This window comes from Amphibalanus amphitrite, unplaced genomic scaffold (assembly GCF_019059575.1).
Source record: "Amphibalanus amphitrite isolate SeventyFive unplaced genomic scaffold, NRLGWU_Aamphi_draft 000008F_arrow, whole genome shotgun sequence".
NCBI lineage: Eukaryota > Metazoa > Arthropoda > Thecostraca > Balanomorpha > Balanidae > Amphibalanus > Amphibalanus amphitrite.
Window position 1 is genome coordinate 1,732,321 of NW_024881504.1, and position 18,972 is coordinate 1,751,292.

An 18,972-nucleotide genomic window follows, 5' to 3' on the forward strand; every position below is an offset into this window, starting at 1 on the left:
GCGGTCTCGGAGTGCCGCTCCACCGCTGGTCACGGTTGGTACGACCCTGCCTCGCGTTTGGCCCCTGATCGAGCTAGAGCTTCGCGGAAAAAACGAGCGTGTTGCCCGTCACGAGAAGAAGCCGATGATACCCAATTTTAAGGTCCTAGGTCATCGGGCGACCTTCCAGGTCAGGCCAATGACCCGAAAACCGGGAAAATCGGGACCTGTTAGAGAGTCGTAAAGTATGGCTTCTATGTGGTTTTCCGGGATGCTGATCACGAATATCGTGTTAGTTTTGATCAGAGATGATGTTTTAAGCATTTAGACCAGGTCGGGTCAGGTCAGGTCAGGTCAACCGGTAGGGGTTGTAGCGGGTATTCGTAATACGTGTCAACCGCCTCTGACAGCTTCGTAACATGTTACGAAGGTACCAAAACTACTTCGTAAATGTTCAAATGGTTGCTAAATTCGAATTCAGCTCCAAAAACTAGCCTAGAAACATGTAAAACTCGAAAAAGTGAACCGAGGTCACCCGAGGTCACCAAAGGTCAATGACCTGACCTGACCTTCAGGTGACCTTGACACCCACCCTAATGCATGGGAGCAACATCAAATCACATGTTTGAACGTTTGAAACCACGAAAAGCTTGCAAACGCGCGGCTAATGCGAGCCGACATGCGTCGAACCGCGATTTCGGCCAAACATGGTCACAGAAAAGAGGTCACAGGTCAAAGGTCATTGGGGTCAGGGTCATCAAATTTTCAGGGTACGTGTAAAATTGATCAATGCGAGGGTACTGAAAGTTTCGTCGCGATCGGCCGCTTTTTACGCGAGATATTCGCGAAAAACCTTAGGGGGGTTGCATCAACCCCCCGTGCCGGCGAGGGTTAATATTATCCTGCGACTTTCAAAGGCCTCCGACATATACTGTAGCTCTGGTACGGTGACAAATGTGCAAAAAGTGACTTGAGGTTGGGTCATTCAAAGTGACCTGGTGACCTGACCTTAACACGCGCAGTGGAAGGGTTGCGAGTACTACGCCCAGTGGAAGGGGGGGGGCGGATGCCGCCCCCCCTAAGATCTCAGCTCCCACTGGAGCTAGAAAAACGAAATTTGAAGGGTAGGTGGGGGCCTTGGGGAACTCTGTTGTGTGTGAATTTCATGACCCTAGGTCAATATCTTCAAGGTCAAATGAGGTCAAATGTGGTCAAATCTGCCATATTTGCGACTTTTTTGCGTTTACACGCCGACAACTCAAAAAGTTACCGGCCGATTTTCTTTTTTCTTTCGCTATACGAAAGACCAAACATTTGTGAGTATGTATGGTGAATTTCTAGTTAATCCAACAATAAATATGGCAGTTAGAAGCCTGGTAAGGGTAAGATGTCGCCGGCTGAAGCGGGATCGGCCGACGCGGGAAACGCGGCATTCACAATTTTGTGTTTACACACTCATAACTCAAGTTGTTACCGGCCGATTTTCAAAATTCTTTGACCATATGATTGCCTGAACATTTCTCAGTCTTCTCACCAAATTTGACGCGAATCTAATGTAATCAGCGGTAAGGAGCGCGATGTAAAGACGGAACCGTCCCGCCCCGGTACAGTCTACAATTCAGGTGGCGCGTAACGGCTAGCGCCGGCCGCCGCGCCGCCGCGCCGCCGCCGCGGCAGGATGTTTGACTTTACACCGCTATTACTAGAAAAGTGGTGAACCGATTTTCTTATTTCTGACACGGTAAGATCCGCAATTCAATTCTAGACAGGTAGCCAAAATTTCACATTAATATTATTTTTGCGGCGCGAGTTATTGGCGAAAAACAGGAGGGGTGGGCGAAATCCGCCCCCTTCCACTGCGCGTGTTAACCCGCGCACCGACGGGGGGGCGGATATCCGCCCCCCCCTGAGGTTTTTCGCGAATAGCGGGAAAACCGCGGCGCGTAGCGCCGCGAAATTAGGTACGACTATTCTCTCATCAATTTTACACATGATGTGCAAGTTTAAACTTCCTAACTTTTAAGGTCAGGTCACCAGGTCACTTTGAATGACCCAACCTCAAGTCACTTTTTTGCAATTTTGTCACCGTGCCAGAGCTACAGTAGATGTCGGAGGCCTTTGAAAGTCGCAGGATGTTATTAGGTCATTAGTAGCTACAATTGGTATGTCTCGGAATTTTGATATCGGTGACCTAAGGTCAGGTCAATTTCTCGACCTCCCCATTATAAGTCAATAGGGAAAAATCAGCTCCCTGTTTTTACCACTAAAACGGGTCGGAATGGCCCCATATACCATACATGACTTCATATACGACCAACCTTCACTACCTTGAGGTCTGTTTTGCTATTGGGCAGCTGTTAGGTCATGTGACGTCATCAAAGGTCACCAAAGGTTTTTGCCAATAACTCCGTACAGGAACAAGATACAGCCGCGCGGATGGTCTCATTGTGTTCAGCTCGTCAAGACGCATCGAATGATATACATGATGACCTCGAGGTCACGTGACCTGAGGTCGACCTTTGACCTTGACCTTTCGAGGTCAACTTATATATCATTCGATGCGGATTGACGAGAGAATCACGATGCTGCCCTTAGATTGTTTCTATCTTGACTAGTTCGAAAGTTATTCGAGAAAAACACTCTCCATATTTAGCGCCGCCATTTTGACTTTTTTGACCCCTGTGACGTCATCTTTGACCTGACCTGAAAATGACCTTTGTAAAAGTTGTAGACCTTGTCCGTGCGTATCCGATGCCGTTTACCGCTTGTCGCTATGTTGCTTCGTTTTCGAAATCTCAGGGGGGGGGCGGTCATCCGCCCCCCCCCCGTCGGTGCGAAGTTGGCGCAGACCCCCGTCGGTGCGCGGGTTAAAAGTTAGGAGGTTCAACTTGCACACCATGTGTAAAAGTGATGAGAGAATAATCGTACCAAATTTCGTTTTCCCGCCATTTGCGAAAAACCTCAGGGGGTGGGCGGAAACCCGCCCCCCCCCCCGTCGGTACGCGTGTTAACCCGCGCCCCGCTGGGCTCTGCCGAGCAACGCGCCCCGTTGGGGGGGCAATTTGGCCCCCCTAAAGATCTCGAGAACCACGCAACCTAGCGACAAGCGGCAAACGGTGTTGGATAGCACTATCAGGGAACTACCTTGTGACCCAATTTTATTGACCTAGGTCAAACCGATGACGTTACAGGTCAGGTCAAAGGTCGAATTTTCGCCGTTTACAGCAGTGTTCGCCACGGGCCGGGCCAGCCCAACGGGCCATGGGCCAGGCTGGGCTACGGGCTGGGCCGGGCCCCCAAATATCATTAGTTAACGGGCTATGGACGGGCCGGGCCAAGAGCTTTGTGGATTATGGGTTTTGAGACTAATGTCAATTTAAGAAAATTTGGAAACTGATGCAAACAAAACCCACTGGGAAAATACTAAAGCTAAACCAAATTTAAGCAATTTGAAAGAAAACCTACTTGATATTGAATTTTGGGAATCTTGAGAATTATCCAATATCACATCATATTCATGTCACACATTGACATAGGAGGGTTTTCATAAAAATTCCGCAACCAAAAAGATCAGAGAATCTCTAGCATCATTAGTTTGTTAATAAAAGTTAAAATGTAGTTATCAGAATAACTTACTTAGCACTACAACTCCAAAAACTAAGAAGCCACTCAACAATGATGGGCTACAGGGCTACATTAAGTTTAACACTTATATATGGCGATAGTGAGACAATTCCAACACAGCTTTTTTCCTTCACCGACGGCTTTTTAACGAACAGAACCTTAAAAGGATACTCACGAAACACACTGTAAGTAACGAGGAATTCTACAGAGTATTTCGCAATGAAAGCTTCTTTAAATGTCCATAAATTTGTCAAAATAAATAACAACAAACCAGCCCCTTCTCAACAAAATTTGCGATCATGGCGCTATGTTTATGTGGCGGCATCGGCGGCATATAGGTAGTATACACAACAGTATATCACATAAATACGCTTTTTAAGTAAATATCAAGGTGAAAACAAAATCGAACAAATAAAAAATAAAACCTAAATCACGAAGTCTGAAAACTCGAACGAAAAACAAAATAAAAACTTGATCATATATGTTTTATTATAAAATTGGTCAGAATCGGGACCTGCCGCAGCTGCGACAATCAAGAAGTGTTCGCTCATTTTCAATTGATGATGATGATGCGTAAAAGCATACGTAAAAGTCGCAAAAGTACACGGTCGTCAAGTTAGATGTAAGTGAATCCTAATCTATAATCTAAGATTCGGAATCAGGTGAGCCCCTACGATTTGGACCAAACTTGGTCAGTGGATAGTACGTAACGTCCTGATTACGATGCACCCAAAATCTAAGCTCGGCCCGCCATATTTACGAAGTTAGGGATGTTTGAATTTCAAGGTCATTCGGGAGAGCCCCTGGGGCATTCCACGATAGATCGTACCAGGCCCGTCACCCTCATCTCTCAGATTTTAATGAAAATCGGTTCTAGGGGTAATCATAGACCCCAAAGACGCCTGGCAAAATATCAGACTTCTCAGATCAAAACTTTTTGAGTTATATTGCATTACATTTTTTTAACTTCGGTATGTAACGGTGAGTTTGATGGACTATAACTCAAGAACGGATTAAGCAACCAACAAAAAGTAAACAACACTAAGCTTACGATGAATCAAAAATTAATATTACTATTTAAAAATTCCAAAGAAAAAATTTCATTGTTGAGCAAAAACCTTAATCTTTTTTCATTTGCCTCTAATGACTTTTGGGACCAAAATTTTTCACATTTTTATTTTTTCAAAATAATCTTCATGTCATTGCAAATCGACATGCAAAAAATTAGAAAGGTGTTCTTTCTATAAGTTTCTTATTTTCCTGCAAACAAAATGGGTTTCGGAGGGGTTGATACGACCCCAGCACGCCGTTTCGCTTCTAGTAGAGCTAGAGCCTCGCGGAAAAAACGAGCGTGTGTGCCGTTACAAGTCGCAGCGATTGGTACCCGATTTTAAGGTCTCAGGTTAACCGGTAGCGTCTGAGGTCAGGTCACGTGACTGAAGTTACGGGTTCGGTTTTTAGTAAATAGCTTCGCAAAAAATGGCCGCAGAGCCGCGATTTTGGCATCATTGTGTTCGCCTAGCTCAGGTGCATCGAATGGTATACTTTTTGCTAGGGTGAGGTCAACTTAAGTAGTTGACCTCGGGTCAAGGTCAGGTCAGAGCCCCTCAGGTCACGAAGCTGGGCAAAGGGTATCATATGGCATATCATTCGATTCGGAAGGTCTTCCTGAGTCCATTGGTGGCTTTCCCGACTCTCTAGCTCGATTTGATCGGGAGTTATTGACGAAAAACTCGTGCGACCCTAGTGACGTCATAAATGACGTCACGCAAGGTTAACAATGCAAAAGTAAAGCATTGGACTTTGCAAGGAGTGCATGAAATCACGATACCATGTACGTGGGATAGTTTTAGATCATTCTCGGCGCCAAAATAACAGTTTTTATATTTCCCCATTGATTTATAACAGTGATGTCACGTGACCGACCTGACATCATGTAACCTTGAAAAATTCCCAGATATACAAGTTGTGAGACCTCTGGAGGACACCATGTATGCGTCCTGTAACTTTCATCTTGGACAGCTATGGTCATTGGCGTCCAAAACAATGTCAGAACCAAACAGCCTTTTTCACCCTCGCACTTATAGGAAAGAGGGTTGAATGAACCCTCTTTTCACTTTTTTCAGATGACTCAGACTTGAATTGAAATTTCAGCAACCCGTGATGTCACTAGGCAGCTTTACCACGCCATTTGTAAGCTCACCTCCTGAAATCACTATTCGAAACCGTTATCGTGACGTAAAATAAATACATTTATAGAAAGAACACCTTCCTAATTTTTTGCATGCTTCTTAACAATGAACCAAATATTTTTTTAAAGAAATAAAAATTCAAAAAAATTTGGTCCCAAAGTCCAAAAAATACAAATGAAAGAAAACTCGATATGTAATATATCAAAAATAGCGTATTTTTCGAAATTTCAAAAATACATATTAATCTCTGTTTCATTGCAAGTTCAATGTTATGTAACACTTGGCATTTGAATAATCCGTCTCAGAGTTACAGCCCGCCAAACTTAGCGCTGCAAAGCAAGATCCAAAAAATGTTATACACCATAACTCAAAAAATACTTATCTGATAAGCCTGAAATTGTTACAGGTGGATTCAGAGCCCCTGATTACCCCTGAGACCAATTCTCGTCAAATTCCGAGAGATGAGGGTGTCAAATTGGAAAAAAGTGGTACGATCTATCGTGGAATGCCCCCCCTGCGATTTCCGTCAAAATTTGTGTACGGACACTCTAGATGCTCTTCATTACGAATATCACAAAATTTAAGCTCGGCCCGCCATATTTACGAAGTTACGGAGGTTTGAATTTCAAGGTCATTTGGGTGAGCCCCTGCGATTTCCGTCAAAATTGGTAAACGGACATATTACATCCTCCTCATTACAAATATCATAAAAGTTAAGCTCGGCCCGCCATATTTTTCAAGTTACGGAGTCACAAAGTTACGGAATTTCAAGGTCATTGGGAGAGCCCCTCCGATTTTCGTCAAAATTTGTATGCGGACACATTACATGCTCCTCATTACGAATATCGTAAAAGCTAAGCTCGGCCCGCACTATTTCAAAAGTTAGAGATGTTTGAATTTCAGTGAGTTTCAAACGTCAGTAACTTTTGAAATAGTGCGGGCCAAGCTTAGCTTTTACGATATTCGTAATGAGGAGCATGTAATGTGTCCGCATACAAATTTTGACGAAAATCGGAGGGGCTCTCCAAATGACCTTGAAATTCCGTAACTTTGTGACTCCGTAACTTGGAAAATATGGCGGGCCGAGCTTAACTTTTATGATATTTGTAATGAGGAGGATGTAATATGTCCGTATACCAATTTTGACGGAAATCGCAGGGGCTCACCCAAATGACCTTGAAATTCAAACCTCCGTAACTTCGTAAATATGGCGGGCCGAGCATAAATTTTGTGATATGCGTAATGAGGAGCATCTAGAGTGTCCGTACACAAATTTTGACGGAAATCGCAGGGGCTCTCCCGAATGACCTTGAAATTCAAACATCCATAACTTCGTAAATATGGCGGGCCGAGCTTAGATTTTGGGTGCATCGTAATCAGGACGTTACGTACTATCCACTGACCAAGTTTGGTCCAAATGGTAGGGGCTCACCTGATTCCGAATCTTAGATTATAGATTAGGATTCACTTACATCTAACTTGACGACCGTCAAAAGAACCCAATGACATTTCAAGCTTACCATGTTTTCTGCTTACGCTGCGAGCGATACCCATATCTTGAAAAGAGCCTAACATAAAATAGCAAGGAAAGCAGCAGATAGTTGTCCACAGAGATTCGGCTGACACGTGGGAATGAATTAAAATAGATTAAGTCAGTTTTGCTGATAAATGGATGGATTTTCTCTTTTTTGGAAGACAGTGCTAAAGCTAGTGTCACCTATTTTGTATGCTTTCTCAGGCTTTTGATATTGCAGCATCAATGGAGTGAATTTAACAGCAAGGTCAATCCCAGACAGATTCATCAATTCCCATAAGTCAAGCTTTTTTTCTGCTGGTAAGTGCTGGGAAATATAGAGTAAGTTGCAAATATTTCCTTCAAGTATGCATTAGAGTCACCAATTATGCATGATAATGTTCACACACATCAGCTTGCAAGATAACTTTACTCATAGAATGTAGTTAATATACCTAATCATGTAAACCTTTTATAGGTGTGTAATCATGACCTAATTGACTGAGGTACTTGCTGTTACTGTTAAAATTTGTGCCATAGGTACTTGAAATGAATATATTCATTGAAAAGAAGGGAGTCATGATTGCCATGTCAATATTCATGCAATTTGAATTGTTCTCAAAATAGTGTAATCAATCATGCTTATTATAGCAATAGACTAAGACAATAACTAGATTGCTATTTTTGACGAGCCGGGCCGGGCTGGGCTTGGACATATTTGCCAAGAGCGGGCTACGGGCTGGGCCGGGCTCTGAACCCATGGGCCCGGGCCGGGCTGGGCTGGGGATTTTGGGGCCCTTGGCGAACACTGGTTTACAGGCATTTCAAGAAATACGTTGTAAAATCGAGTTAAATGCATGACATTGAAAATGATCGATGGGGAAATTTTCTTCAAACACATATTTTGCTATTTGAGGTCACTGATACCAGGTCAGGTCACAGAGGTCAGGGCACTGGGGGTCACAATATGAAAGTGTCGTGTGATACATGTTTATGGTCCATTTTACATGACAAATGCGATTATGTGGGTCAGGCAGACTTTTGGGCCAGCTTAGGTCACGTTTTGGTCAAGGTCAGGTCAAATTAGGTAAAATATCAAAGTTGATATTTCTCCATAAAATGGGTATCGATTCGATGCAGCTCGTCACGGGGAGTTCAATGGTGGCCTTTGTTTTTCCCTACGTGGGCTAGAATCGCTAAAAATTGAGTTAAAAAATTTGACATCATCATTTTTTAAGTTTTTTTTTTCGCTATAACTTGGCCAAAAAACAAGATTGGACGGATAGGGGTTTCGTCCGGGTCGGACGTGTTTGGAAGTGCTCTATGGTTTTGCATATTTTTGCGGTCCTATTCCGCCTTGTGATATGCGATTAATAGCATACAGCTCCTAATTTAACGTAGAATAAGATGGGTCCACTTGCATCTAATTTAATTTGAAAAACACCCTATTATAAGCTTGTAAAGTTTGATAATTTTTGACCCAGTTACCGAATTTTCTAATTTCCGCTCAGCGACTTTGCTCTTGATTTTCTTCTGTGACTCTCGTGCTAATTTTTGACACTTCTCTCTCGGAATACGTGTAAGTCGAATCACTGCGATTCTGCGGTGCTTTGAATTAGTTCATTGGCCTAGTTTAGCCATGGAAGAGACAGCTCCGATAAGAGTGGAAACACAGGAGCCGGTAAGCATCTATGCTAGCCACAATTTAGAGTCTGGTGGTCAGGCTCTGGCTCCTCTAGACGTCCTACTCCCCGCCCAGGCCTCTTCTGCTGAGAAGGCGGCCATCTTATCGGCTCCAAACGATATCTTTTCCGGTCGGTATGAGCCCGCCAAGGTCTGTGGAGTTTTGTTGACTCTAGAGGAGAGCGACCTGCGAAAACTGAGAGAGCAGCTGTACACCGCGCTGTGCTCCGCCATGCCTATCGTCGCAGGGCGTCAGCTCAGCCGCCGGGTGACGGGCAACACCAGCGCTCTCGCTGAGGACTGTTGGGCCCTCGGGTACTCTGTGGCTCAGGGTGTGCTGACCCAACGCGCAGACAGCAACACTCTGAAGTCGGCCGGCCGTGATCCGCTGCCTCCTCCCGGTCCGATTCGTCCGCCTTCTACTGATTCGTCAAGTGGCTCTGAAGCAACGGCTTCAATGGAGGCAATCATTGCCATGCAGCTCAGCCTTGAGCGGGAGGTGGCCGAGCTCAGGCGCAACAAGTCCAACGTTGATACTCGCCTCCGTTTCATGGAGACAGAGACTGCTAGACTGCGCGAAGAATGCACGGCACGCGATACACGCATTGCCGAACTAGTGGCATTGGTAGAGAATCTTCTTGCCCGGGATGTGGTTTTACCACCCCAGCGCACTGCAGGTGATGATCACGCGGCTGGAGAAGCCCAGCCACAGAACAGGTCCTCCCCAAACACCGCCGCGTCTCACGCTAGCGGGGCTCCTGAGCATCACCCGGAGGCCAGTCTGGCAGCGGACATTGCTGCTGGTATTGACCTCCGTGCACTGGGTGGCGCTATCGCGGACGCGCTGCAGTGGCGCGTTGGCGACTCCGACGCCGACAGCGAGCCGGATCTGTCTGCGCCAACGACTGGTCATCCAAGCGGTCAGCACGGTCGTGCCGGTCACTCGGGCCGTGCACTGGGTGTAGCCGTGGGTGTCCAGCCTGTCGCAACAGATGCTGATCAGCCTGAGGAGGAACTTCGTGCGACTGGTTCTGCACGCCCTACTTCAGTGACAGGTGCGGGGACGGCATCGGCTCTGGTGATGAGCTCTGCAACCCGTTTTAAGCCTCGTAAGAGGTTTATGCTGGATGGCTTCCGACCTGATGTCTCTGACCGAGACGTGCTCGGTTTGGTGCATGGAGCTGTTCATATTTTGCACAGCTTCCACCAGCTGCCACGTCACGGCACAGATGGCGCACCTAAAGCGTACATCATCGAAGTTAACGCTGATGAGGCAGGCCGTGTTATGGACCCGTGTAACTGGCCTGCTGGCCTCACAGTTCGTCCACATCCACTGAATCGGCGGCGTCGCAGGCGTGCTTTTCGTACCTCAGAGCCGACCTTCTCCGACCGCAGTCCCGCAGCCTGGCCGCCGGCGGGGCCTGTCCGTCATCAGATCCACGAGGAGGACGGAGGACTGTGCAGAGCCGCCGCCTCTACAGCAGCTCAGCAGCGCCAACATACGTACGCGGACGCTGTCACTGGATACGGACAGGAGCACGGCCAGTGGCAAGTTGCGAGGAACCGCCGTAACCGAGGACAGCACCACATCGGCAACAACGGCAACAACAGAGGCCGCGCACAGCAGACGTACTGGGACCAGCGGCCCGGTAATGGAGAACTGCAGCGCCGGCAGCAGTCTCACTATAGGCGCATATAATTGCGAGGGCTTCCTCTCAGCAGCGCATTACATCGCTGATGAATTACTGTCCCAGTGCGACATTCTATTTCTGGCAGAAGTCTGGCTATCACGTGCTGAGGAATCATACCTGCCCACCATTTTGTCGTCTCTAGAACCTGCTGATTTTTACTGCGTGCAGCAGTTTGCCATGGAGATACCCCCGCGTGCCGGAGAGGGCCGGCCGCGGGGTGGAGTGGCTCTGATCTGCCGCCGTCGCCCAGGTCTCAGTTACCGCTCTGTGGACTGTGGTGATTCGCGCCTCTGTGGTGTCACCGTTATTGCTGACGACCGCCCGCTACTCAGCGTTGTGGGGTGCTACATGCCCTACTGGGACTCGTCCAGCGCTAATACAGGTGAATATGCTGACGTCACGGGGAAATTGTCCGCCATTCTCTCCTCTCTTCGGCCGAGCGCGCCCGCAGTGCTGCTCGGCGACTTCAATTGTGCTTTATGCCCGCTGCCTCGAGAATCTCGCCCATCCACCTGGCACCGCCTCCGAGGCTACACGCCGAACAGTATGGCCATGCAGGAGCTCCTGGATGATCATGAATTATCGGTTGCTGAGTTCAATTTTAACCAACCGGTTAGTTATACATACTCACGCGCTGGCAATCGGTCACACATTGACCATGTCGCTGTGCTCAAACTTCTCATGCCGCAAGTGCTAAGCTGCAAGATTGTGCCTCCAGATCTGAACAACCTGAGTCCTCATCTGCCGCTCATCTGCAGGCTGGCCGTCTCTGCCCCTGCTAGCAGGAACCCACTACTGCATCAGGATGTCGGCCTTGCAAAGCATCCAGACATCCTCGATTGGAGTTGTCCTAAAAAGAACGAAACTTACAGAGCAGTACTGAGCGGGCTGCTGTCTGAAGTTCTTCCAGCCTGCGACGACTCCCTTGATGCCCTTGACGCAGCCATTTCGCAATGCGCCCATGATGCTGCTCGCATCGCCGAATGCTCGAAGCCACGCCGTTCGCCAAAGTCTTGGTGGACTGCAAGCGCTGCAGCGGCTCGGGATCGCTCTCGCTTCTGGTACCGACTCTGGGTCTGTGCCGGTCGCCCAGATTCAGCTCCTGTCGCCGACTGCTACCGTGAAGCTAGACGATCGTATCGTCACGCACGCCGTAAGGCCGCCACCTCACACATCGAGAAGCAGGCGCGGCTACTCCGTCTTCTGCGTCGTGATCGCAAGCTGAACAAGTTCTGGCACCGCGTCCAGCTGGCTCGGCGAGGCGGTCTTGCGGTCGGCTCTGCCTGCTCCGTGGTTGATTTCTATACCCACTTCAAGACTGTCCACCACGACAGCCGGGAGCAGCTCAGCGACGAGCAGCGGCTCATTGCTGACGGTGTCGAAGCTCGTGTCTTAGAAGCTCGTGCGGAGATCACCCACCGAACTGTAACGCCAGATGAGGTCACTCATCTGCTGAATCGCCTTCATCCTGGCAAGGCACCTGGTGTGGATGGAGTGTCAGCCGAGCACTTAATGTTCGGCTCTTCTCCCCCTCTTCAAGACGCGCTGGCTCGCCTATTGACTGGCTGCCTATCTTCCTGCACTGTCCCGGCTTCTTTCACCGAGAGTATAGTGGTGCCGCTTCTAAAGAATAGTCGTCTCGATCCCAGTTGTCTTGATAACTACCGGCCCATCTCAATCACAACGTGTGCTTCAAAGCTCCTGGAACTGCTGATTTTGGAGGAACTGCAGTCTTCTTTTCACCCGCACGACCTGCAGTTTGGCTTCATCCCTAATCGTGGCACAGCGGAAGCTTCTATGCTCGTCGAAGAGACCGTACATTATAACCGGCGCGCTGGTCTCCCTGTGTTCGCTGCCAACCTGGACGCACGCAAATGTTTTGACAAGATTTGGCATGACGGACTGTTTTACCGACTCACAGAACATATGAGCGTCAACTGCTGGCTCCTGATCGTCTACTGGTATCGGCATCTATCCGCCAGAGTTACATTTGGTGGCACCAGCTCCGAAACTTTTGAGGTTTTACGAGGAACCAGACAAGGCACTCTCCTCTCGCCGACCTTTGCAAATGTGTTCTTGCGTCCATTATTGGCGACGCTAGACCGCAGCGGCGACGGCGCTTACCTTCATCAGCACCACGTGCCGGGAGTGTGTTATGCTGATGACCTGCTCCTACTGTCAACGAACGCCGCTCATCTCAGTGCACTATTGGTCCAGGTCGGTGACTTTGCGCGGGACTGGCGACTAGAATTCGTCCATCCAGACCATCAGAAGACAAAAAGCCACTGCATCGTCTTCGGTGGCGAGCTTCTGGCGCAGTCACCAACGTGGAAGCTAGCTGGCCAACCGCTCCAAACACGGCCTTATTACGAGCACCTCGGCGTGACGCTCAACGCCCGCTCCGCGGCTTCCCGACACGTCGACCAGCGTGTCAAAAGGGCTCGAGCTGCCTTTTATGGCCTAGCACCAGCTGGCATACTGGCCAAAAGCTTAAGCCCGGCTGACAAAGCTTACCTATGGAAGGCTGTTGTCCTCCCTACTTTGATGTACGGGTGTAGCACAACTCCTCTTCGTCCATCCGAGGTGGACCGCCTGGATGCCCTTCAAGCCGGATGTGTGAAGGTGGCATTCGGGCTGCCCCGCTTCGCACATCACTCTGCCCTCCTGACGGCCGCTGGTTTGGCGCCGGTTCGAGAGTTGTTGAGAGGCGCAATATTCTCTGCTCTCAGGTCAGCGATGGTAGCGGAGCATCGCTTAAAACAGACCATGATCACCTCCCTAGCGAAGCTGGCCATGTGCCCCAGAGAACTTGAGGGCTCATTCCTCCTACAAGTGTTTGAAATGTACAACAGGGACTTTCGAGCAGTAATGGAGCTGGCGGCTGGTGGGCCGGTGGACCCTGACCGTGTGCGGGCTCCGCGGTTGGAGGACGGCTTGGCGGATAGCATTCGGCTGGTCCTTCAAGGAACATGTGAGGCCTCCAGGCGCCTATTGAGGCTCCTCACGTGCTCACATTGAGCACCTATACCTGAGATACCAGCTTTTCAGGCTCCCATCATTTGTGACCACAAACATGTATATATTTGTATTTGTCGCTGTAAAAGCGGTGCATAATAAAGAATGATGATGATGATGACGATCTGAAATTTGGTATGTATATAGAAGAGCACAGGGACTATCATGTATATTCCGTTTTTTTCGAAATTTTCATTATAATTTGGATTTTTTAGTTTTTCTAAAAAATCATTTTTTTTTAATTTTGGGGGGTCAAAAAACCAAAATTTTGAAATTCCGAGATAGCAGTTTTGTAGCGCCGCTTTGTCTACTAGACCATGTAAATAACTTTGAAATTGCTTGGTAACTGTAGATTTGGTGAGCGTTTCAACATTCCATGTTTTTTGCTCATTTGTGCTCGAACATGACCTCAGTTTGACCTCAATAACTCCTGACCAAAGGTGACCTAAGACTTGAAATTATGTGTGAAGGTGTCAAATTGATGCCCGGGAAGGTTGTGAAAATTTGGCGGCGCTGCGCGCCGCCGTTTTCTTGCTATTCAGAAAAAACACAGGGAGGGGCAAATTGCCCCCCCCCCCAACGGGGCGACGGTTAAGGCGCATACATATGACGGGTGGTGCCACTGGTCACAAATATAAACCTAAGTAAGTCGCTGCTTAGCGGCAAATGTTGAACAGTCAAATCTGGGCCAAATCTACCCCCGAGAAACACGTCCTGGAGACGCCTCTGAGCAAGGTAGAAACTCAAAAATAGGTGGGGGCCGATTCCCCCCCCCCCCCACCACCACCACCAGTAATATAACTTTGACTTTTCGTGCAGTACGCGGACGACACTCAGGTTCTCGTGGGCGGGAGGCCCGGAGACATTGGCGCCCTGATCGGATCCATGGAACGAAATTTGTCACTGCTCTCGAACTGGTTTGGCAAAAATGGTATGAAAATCAACGCTCAGAAAACTCAGCTCATTGTTCTCGGCACTCGTCAAAATCTCCGGCAGCTTCCAACAGTCAGCATCAACTTGATGGGCGCCACTGTCTCCGGCTCTCCCGCGGTGCGGAATCTGGGTGTCGTATTTGACCAATGTATGTCGTTTGCCGCCCATACCGATGATGTCGTCCGGCGCTGCACAGGCATTTTAATCGGATTGAGTCACTCTAGACATATTTTACCGCATTCGACGCTCACCACCCTAGTCCAAAGTCTAGTCATTTCGCTCATCCGCTATTGTATCAGTGTGTACGGCTCCTGCAATACCACTCAGCTCGCACGTCTGCAAAAGCTGCTGAATTTCTCAGCCCGTGTGATATCGGGGCGTCGGAAGTTTGATCATGTTAGTGACGTACTGCGTGACCTGGGATGGCTGTCCGCGCGTAACATGTACTCATACCATGTGCTGACCCTATTGAAACGTATGCTGGTCACTGCGCAGCCCGAGTCAATCGCGAGTAGAATAGTGCATAGACGTGACGTACATCAGCGAGCCACAAGACAGATAGATATGCTACATGTGCCCAGAATCAAATCGGAGTCCGGGAGGAGACGATTCCTCTTTACCGCCGTGACAGCTTTTAATAGCCTACCACCGGCGATGTGTGACCTGAACCTGCGCGCGTTCAAGGCAGAGTTGCGCCGGCACTTGTTGCGACAACAGGCGGCCGACCGTTAGCAATACTTCATGACGACACGTTTGTGAGAGAGTGACTGCGAACGAATGTCTGTCTGTGTGCGTGCGTGCGTATGTTTTTCCCACGACACCCATCATTTTATATTGCGACCCTGGTTCAGGAATAGCCATTTTTGTGGAATGAGCCTACGATGTCAAATAAATAAATAATAAATAGACTCAAAACAGCCATGACACTACTTTTGCCAGCATCGTGTTCCTCTTGTCGAGACGCGTCGAATGAACTATAATTTGACCTTGAAAGGTCAACGTCAAAATTTGACCTCAGGTCAAGGTCATGACCTGACCGGAATAGGTCATGTTGCATATCAGTCGATCCGCAACGTCGAGCCGAACACATCTAAGGCGTTTTCAGCGCTCTAGCACGCCTCTAACAGAAGTTATTAGCGAAAAACTGTTAGATTCTGTTCGTGAGCTGAGATGACCTCGGGGGCATAACGAGGGGTCACAGTTGCCATTTTCTGGTTCAGTGTGTCAATTTTACCTACATCTCGATGTTTGAGAGTGCCTAAAATAGCGTTCGTGCAAAACAGACGCTTTTCAAATTTTCTCCATTTGACTTACATATAATGGAGGAGGCCGCAAAATCGACCTGACCTTAGGTCACCGACATCAAACTTCCGAGATATACATTTTATAGATATTTTCCTCTAATCAATCGCTGAAAGTTTCAAGGCAATCGTTCAGTCGGTGTAGCTATGACGAGCATTCTTATTTTTTCTGAGGTGAGGTCACTTGGTGTGACCTGGTGACCTGACCTAAGGTGACCTGGGTCTGAAATTTTCACAACATGTGCGGAAAAGATGCACGAACAGGTGTCCTAAAAACGGCGGCGGAGATATCTGCGAAAAACCGCAGGGGGGGTGTTAAAACACCCCCCCCCCCGGCCCGCCGCGGGATAAGATTGGGCCCAGCTGACGAGACGGCATAGGACCCTATGAAACTGTCATGGGGACCTCAGAGTCAGAGTCAGTAGGGGACCCCCAAAAGGCCTGTGTTGGTCAAAGAGTCGGTATGGGGTCCCAGCTGAGTGTACTTGGGGATCGGACGTCACGGTTATGCCATCTCTTAGAACCCAACATGTGTCTTATGGGCCCGATCCGGTCAGCAGTTTTCCAGAAAAAATGCATGATTTTGTTGAATGAGCGTCTTAACCCGCGCGGGGCTGGGGTCTCCAGCCGAACGCGCGGGGCTGGGGGTGGGTAAATTTTACCCCCCCCCCCTGTTATCTCCCGAACTAATGGTCCGATTTGGAAAATTGAACCGCCAATCGAAAGATCTTATCACGAACAACTAAAAACATATACTTAATTTAAAGTTTGAGCCTTGAAGTCAAGGTCAAGGTCAGGTCAAGGGTACAAATTGCAAGTTTCTACAGTATCGGTCTTGCACCGTAGTTGCCGAAGAATGGACTGAGACTGATTGCCCAAAACGTGTTCTTAGGCTACCAAGAATATTTGCTGCAAACAATATCATTCAGAGGTCAAGGTCAAGGTCAGGTCAGGTCAGGTCAGGTCAGGTCACTATATAGAAAAGGGCAGAATATAGAAAAGGGCATAAATATAGAAAATATAGAAAAGGGCATGTGCGACACATGTTTTATGGGTCATTTTATTCATAGAATTGAATAGGCACACTCAATAGGTGATATGGACCACCTCTGGATGAATTTCAGGTCGAGGTCAGGTCAAGGTCAGGTCAAATGAGGTCAAATTTTGAAGTTGGTTGTTAAGGCCTAAAAAGGTGTCTACCTGATGCAGTTTTTTACGGCAAATCGAATGGTGCTATTTTTGTTTCCGTACAAGGTCTAGAACTTCCAAAAATTCATTTTTTTTCAAAATTTTTGTGTGTCGTGACTAGTGATGTCAATTACGGAAAATCGGAATACCGATACCAAACCAAATGCCAATCAAAACCACGGGAAAATTCCGAAACCAAATCATCATGGGAAAATGAAGGAAATGCCAACTTTTTACCGATCTCTTAGCCTCTTATACATTAGTGAGGGATCATGATACCAACAAAATACCAAACACATTACGATTGAAATACCAAATACCAAGTTGGTATCGGTTTGGTATCGGTATACCAAAAAGTTGGTATCCGATTGACATCTCTAGTCGTGACGTCATAAAATTTTTAATAACTCCCACATTTTTGAACCGATTCTTCTAAAAATTGGTATGAAGGTCCACATAGACTACGTCTCTGACATATATTCCGCTTTTTTTCGATACACTCAAAATTTTGGATTTTATAATTATTTTCCCAAAAAGTCAGTTTTTTGAAGAAAAAAAATGGCAAAAATCCAAAATTTTGAAAAAACGAGATAGCCATTTGATAGACAAAGTAGAATTACGTATAACCTTTTTTGTTACGTCTTGATTCCTTTTAAAATGAAGATGTTAGCGGCGTTTGAAATTTTGCCGTTTTTGAGGCGAAAGTGGCGAACGTGACGTCACTTAAACGTCAATTTCTCAAAAATTGTCCGACGGATTTCGCTTAAATTTTCAGGGAACGTGTCAAATTGATGTAGAAAAAGGTTCTGAAAGTTTGGCGGCGCTGCGCGCCGCTGTTTTTCAGTTATTGCAAAAATTCGCGAGGGTGCGTAAAATTTACCCCCAGCCCCGCGCGGGTTAAAGGGCATCCTTCCAGGTTTGGGGTGCAAGTTGTTTGCAGTTTGCAAAACTACTCTTTTTTATTCAGACCTCCCACCAACAGGCAACTTGGCGGCCCTTCCGCCGTCAATGCCTCTGAGGGCCCTATGCGCACAGGACTTTTGAGGTGCACACCGGCCCTGTGGGGCTCGACATTGACAGCGTCTCGACTCCGTCGGCCCTCAGATTGGCTAGAGATCGGCATGTTTTTATCTGTGTAGGCCAATGTTGCAAAAAAAAAACGGTTCCGGAACAATTGGGCCTTGAATAAGGCCTTAGAGGCCGGTGAGGACGGTTCGGCGGCCGTGTGTGGTCTCAAACGACTGACTGGGACCTCAGAGACGGGGAGAACCAGGCCACGTGGGTCGTGGGGCCCTCAGAGGTCCCAAGATAGGACTTCACCAATGTGGGGGTCCTCAGAGGCCTAAATGGGGCTTTCGAAGATTGGCGTGGACCAGCAGAACCCTGCGTAAGATCCATAGAGACTAGTAGGGGACGTCGGGCCGACAAATGGGGTCTCTTAGTTTGATAGTTCTTGTAGATCAGTAGCGAGAAATTAGCAAGCCGAATAGTGAGCCCTTCACAGCACTTCCTTAACCCTCGCACGCACATGATATTTTCCCATCCTAGAACGCACATGGGGGGGGGGGGTTGCGACCCCCCCGCGCCATTTCGTTCCTGTTGGAGATAGAGCTTAGCGGTAAAGACCAAAAAGAAAAAAAGATTCCCTTTGCCCCCCCCCCCCCCAACAACAGACGTGGAACCTGCCAGACCTCAACGGGGCGCGGGTTAAAAGGTCAAATTTCTGTGGTTTTTGGCTTCGGAGATATCACCTTGTTCTTCAGGTCATGTAATAACCCTCGCCCCGTTGGGGGGGGGGGCCATTTTGGCCCCCCTGTGGTTTTTCCTGAACAGCAAGAAAACGGCGGCGCGCA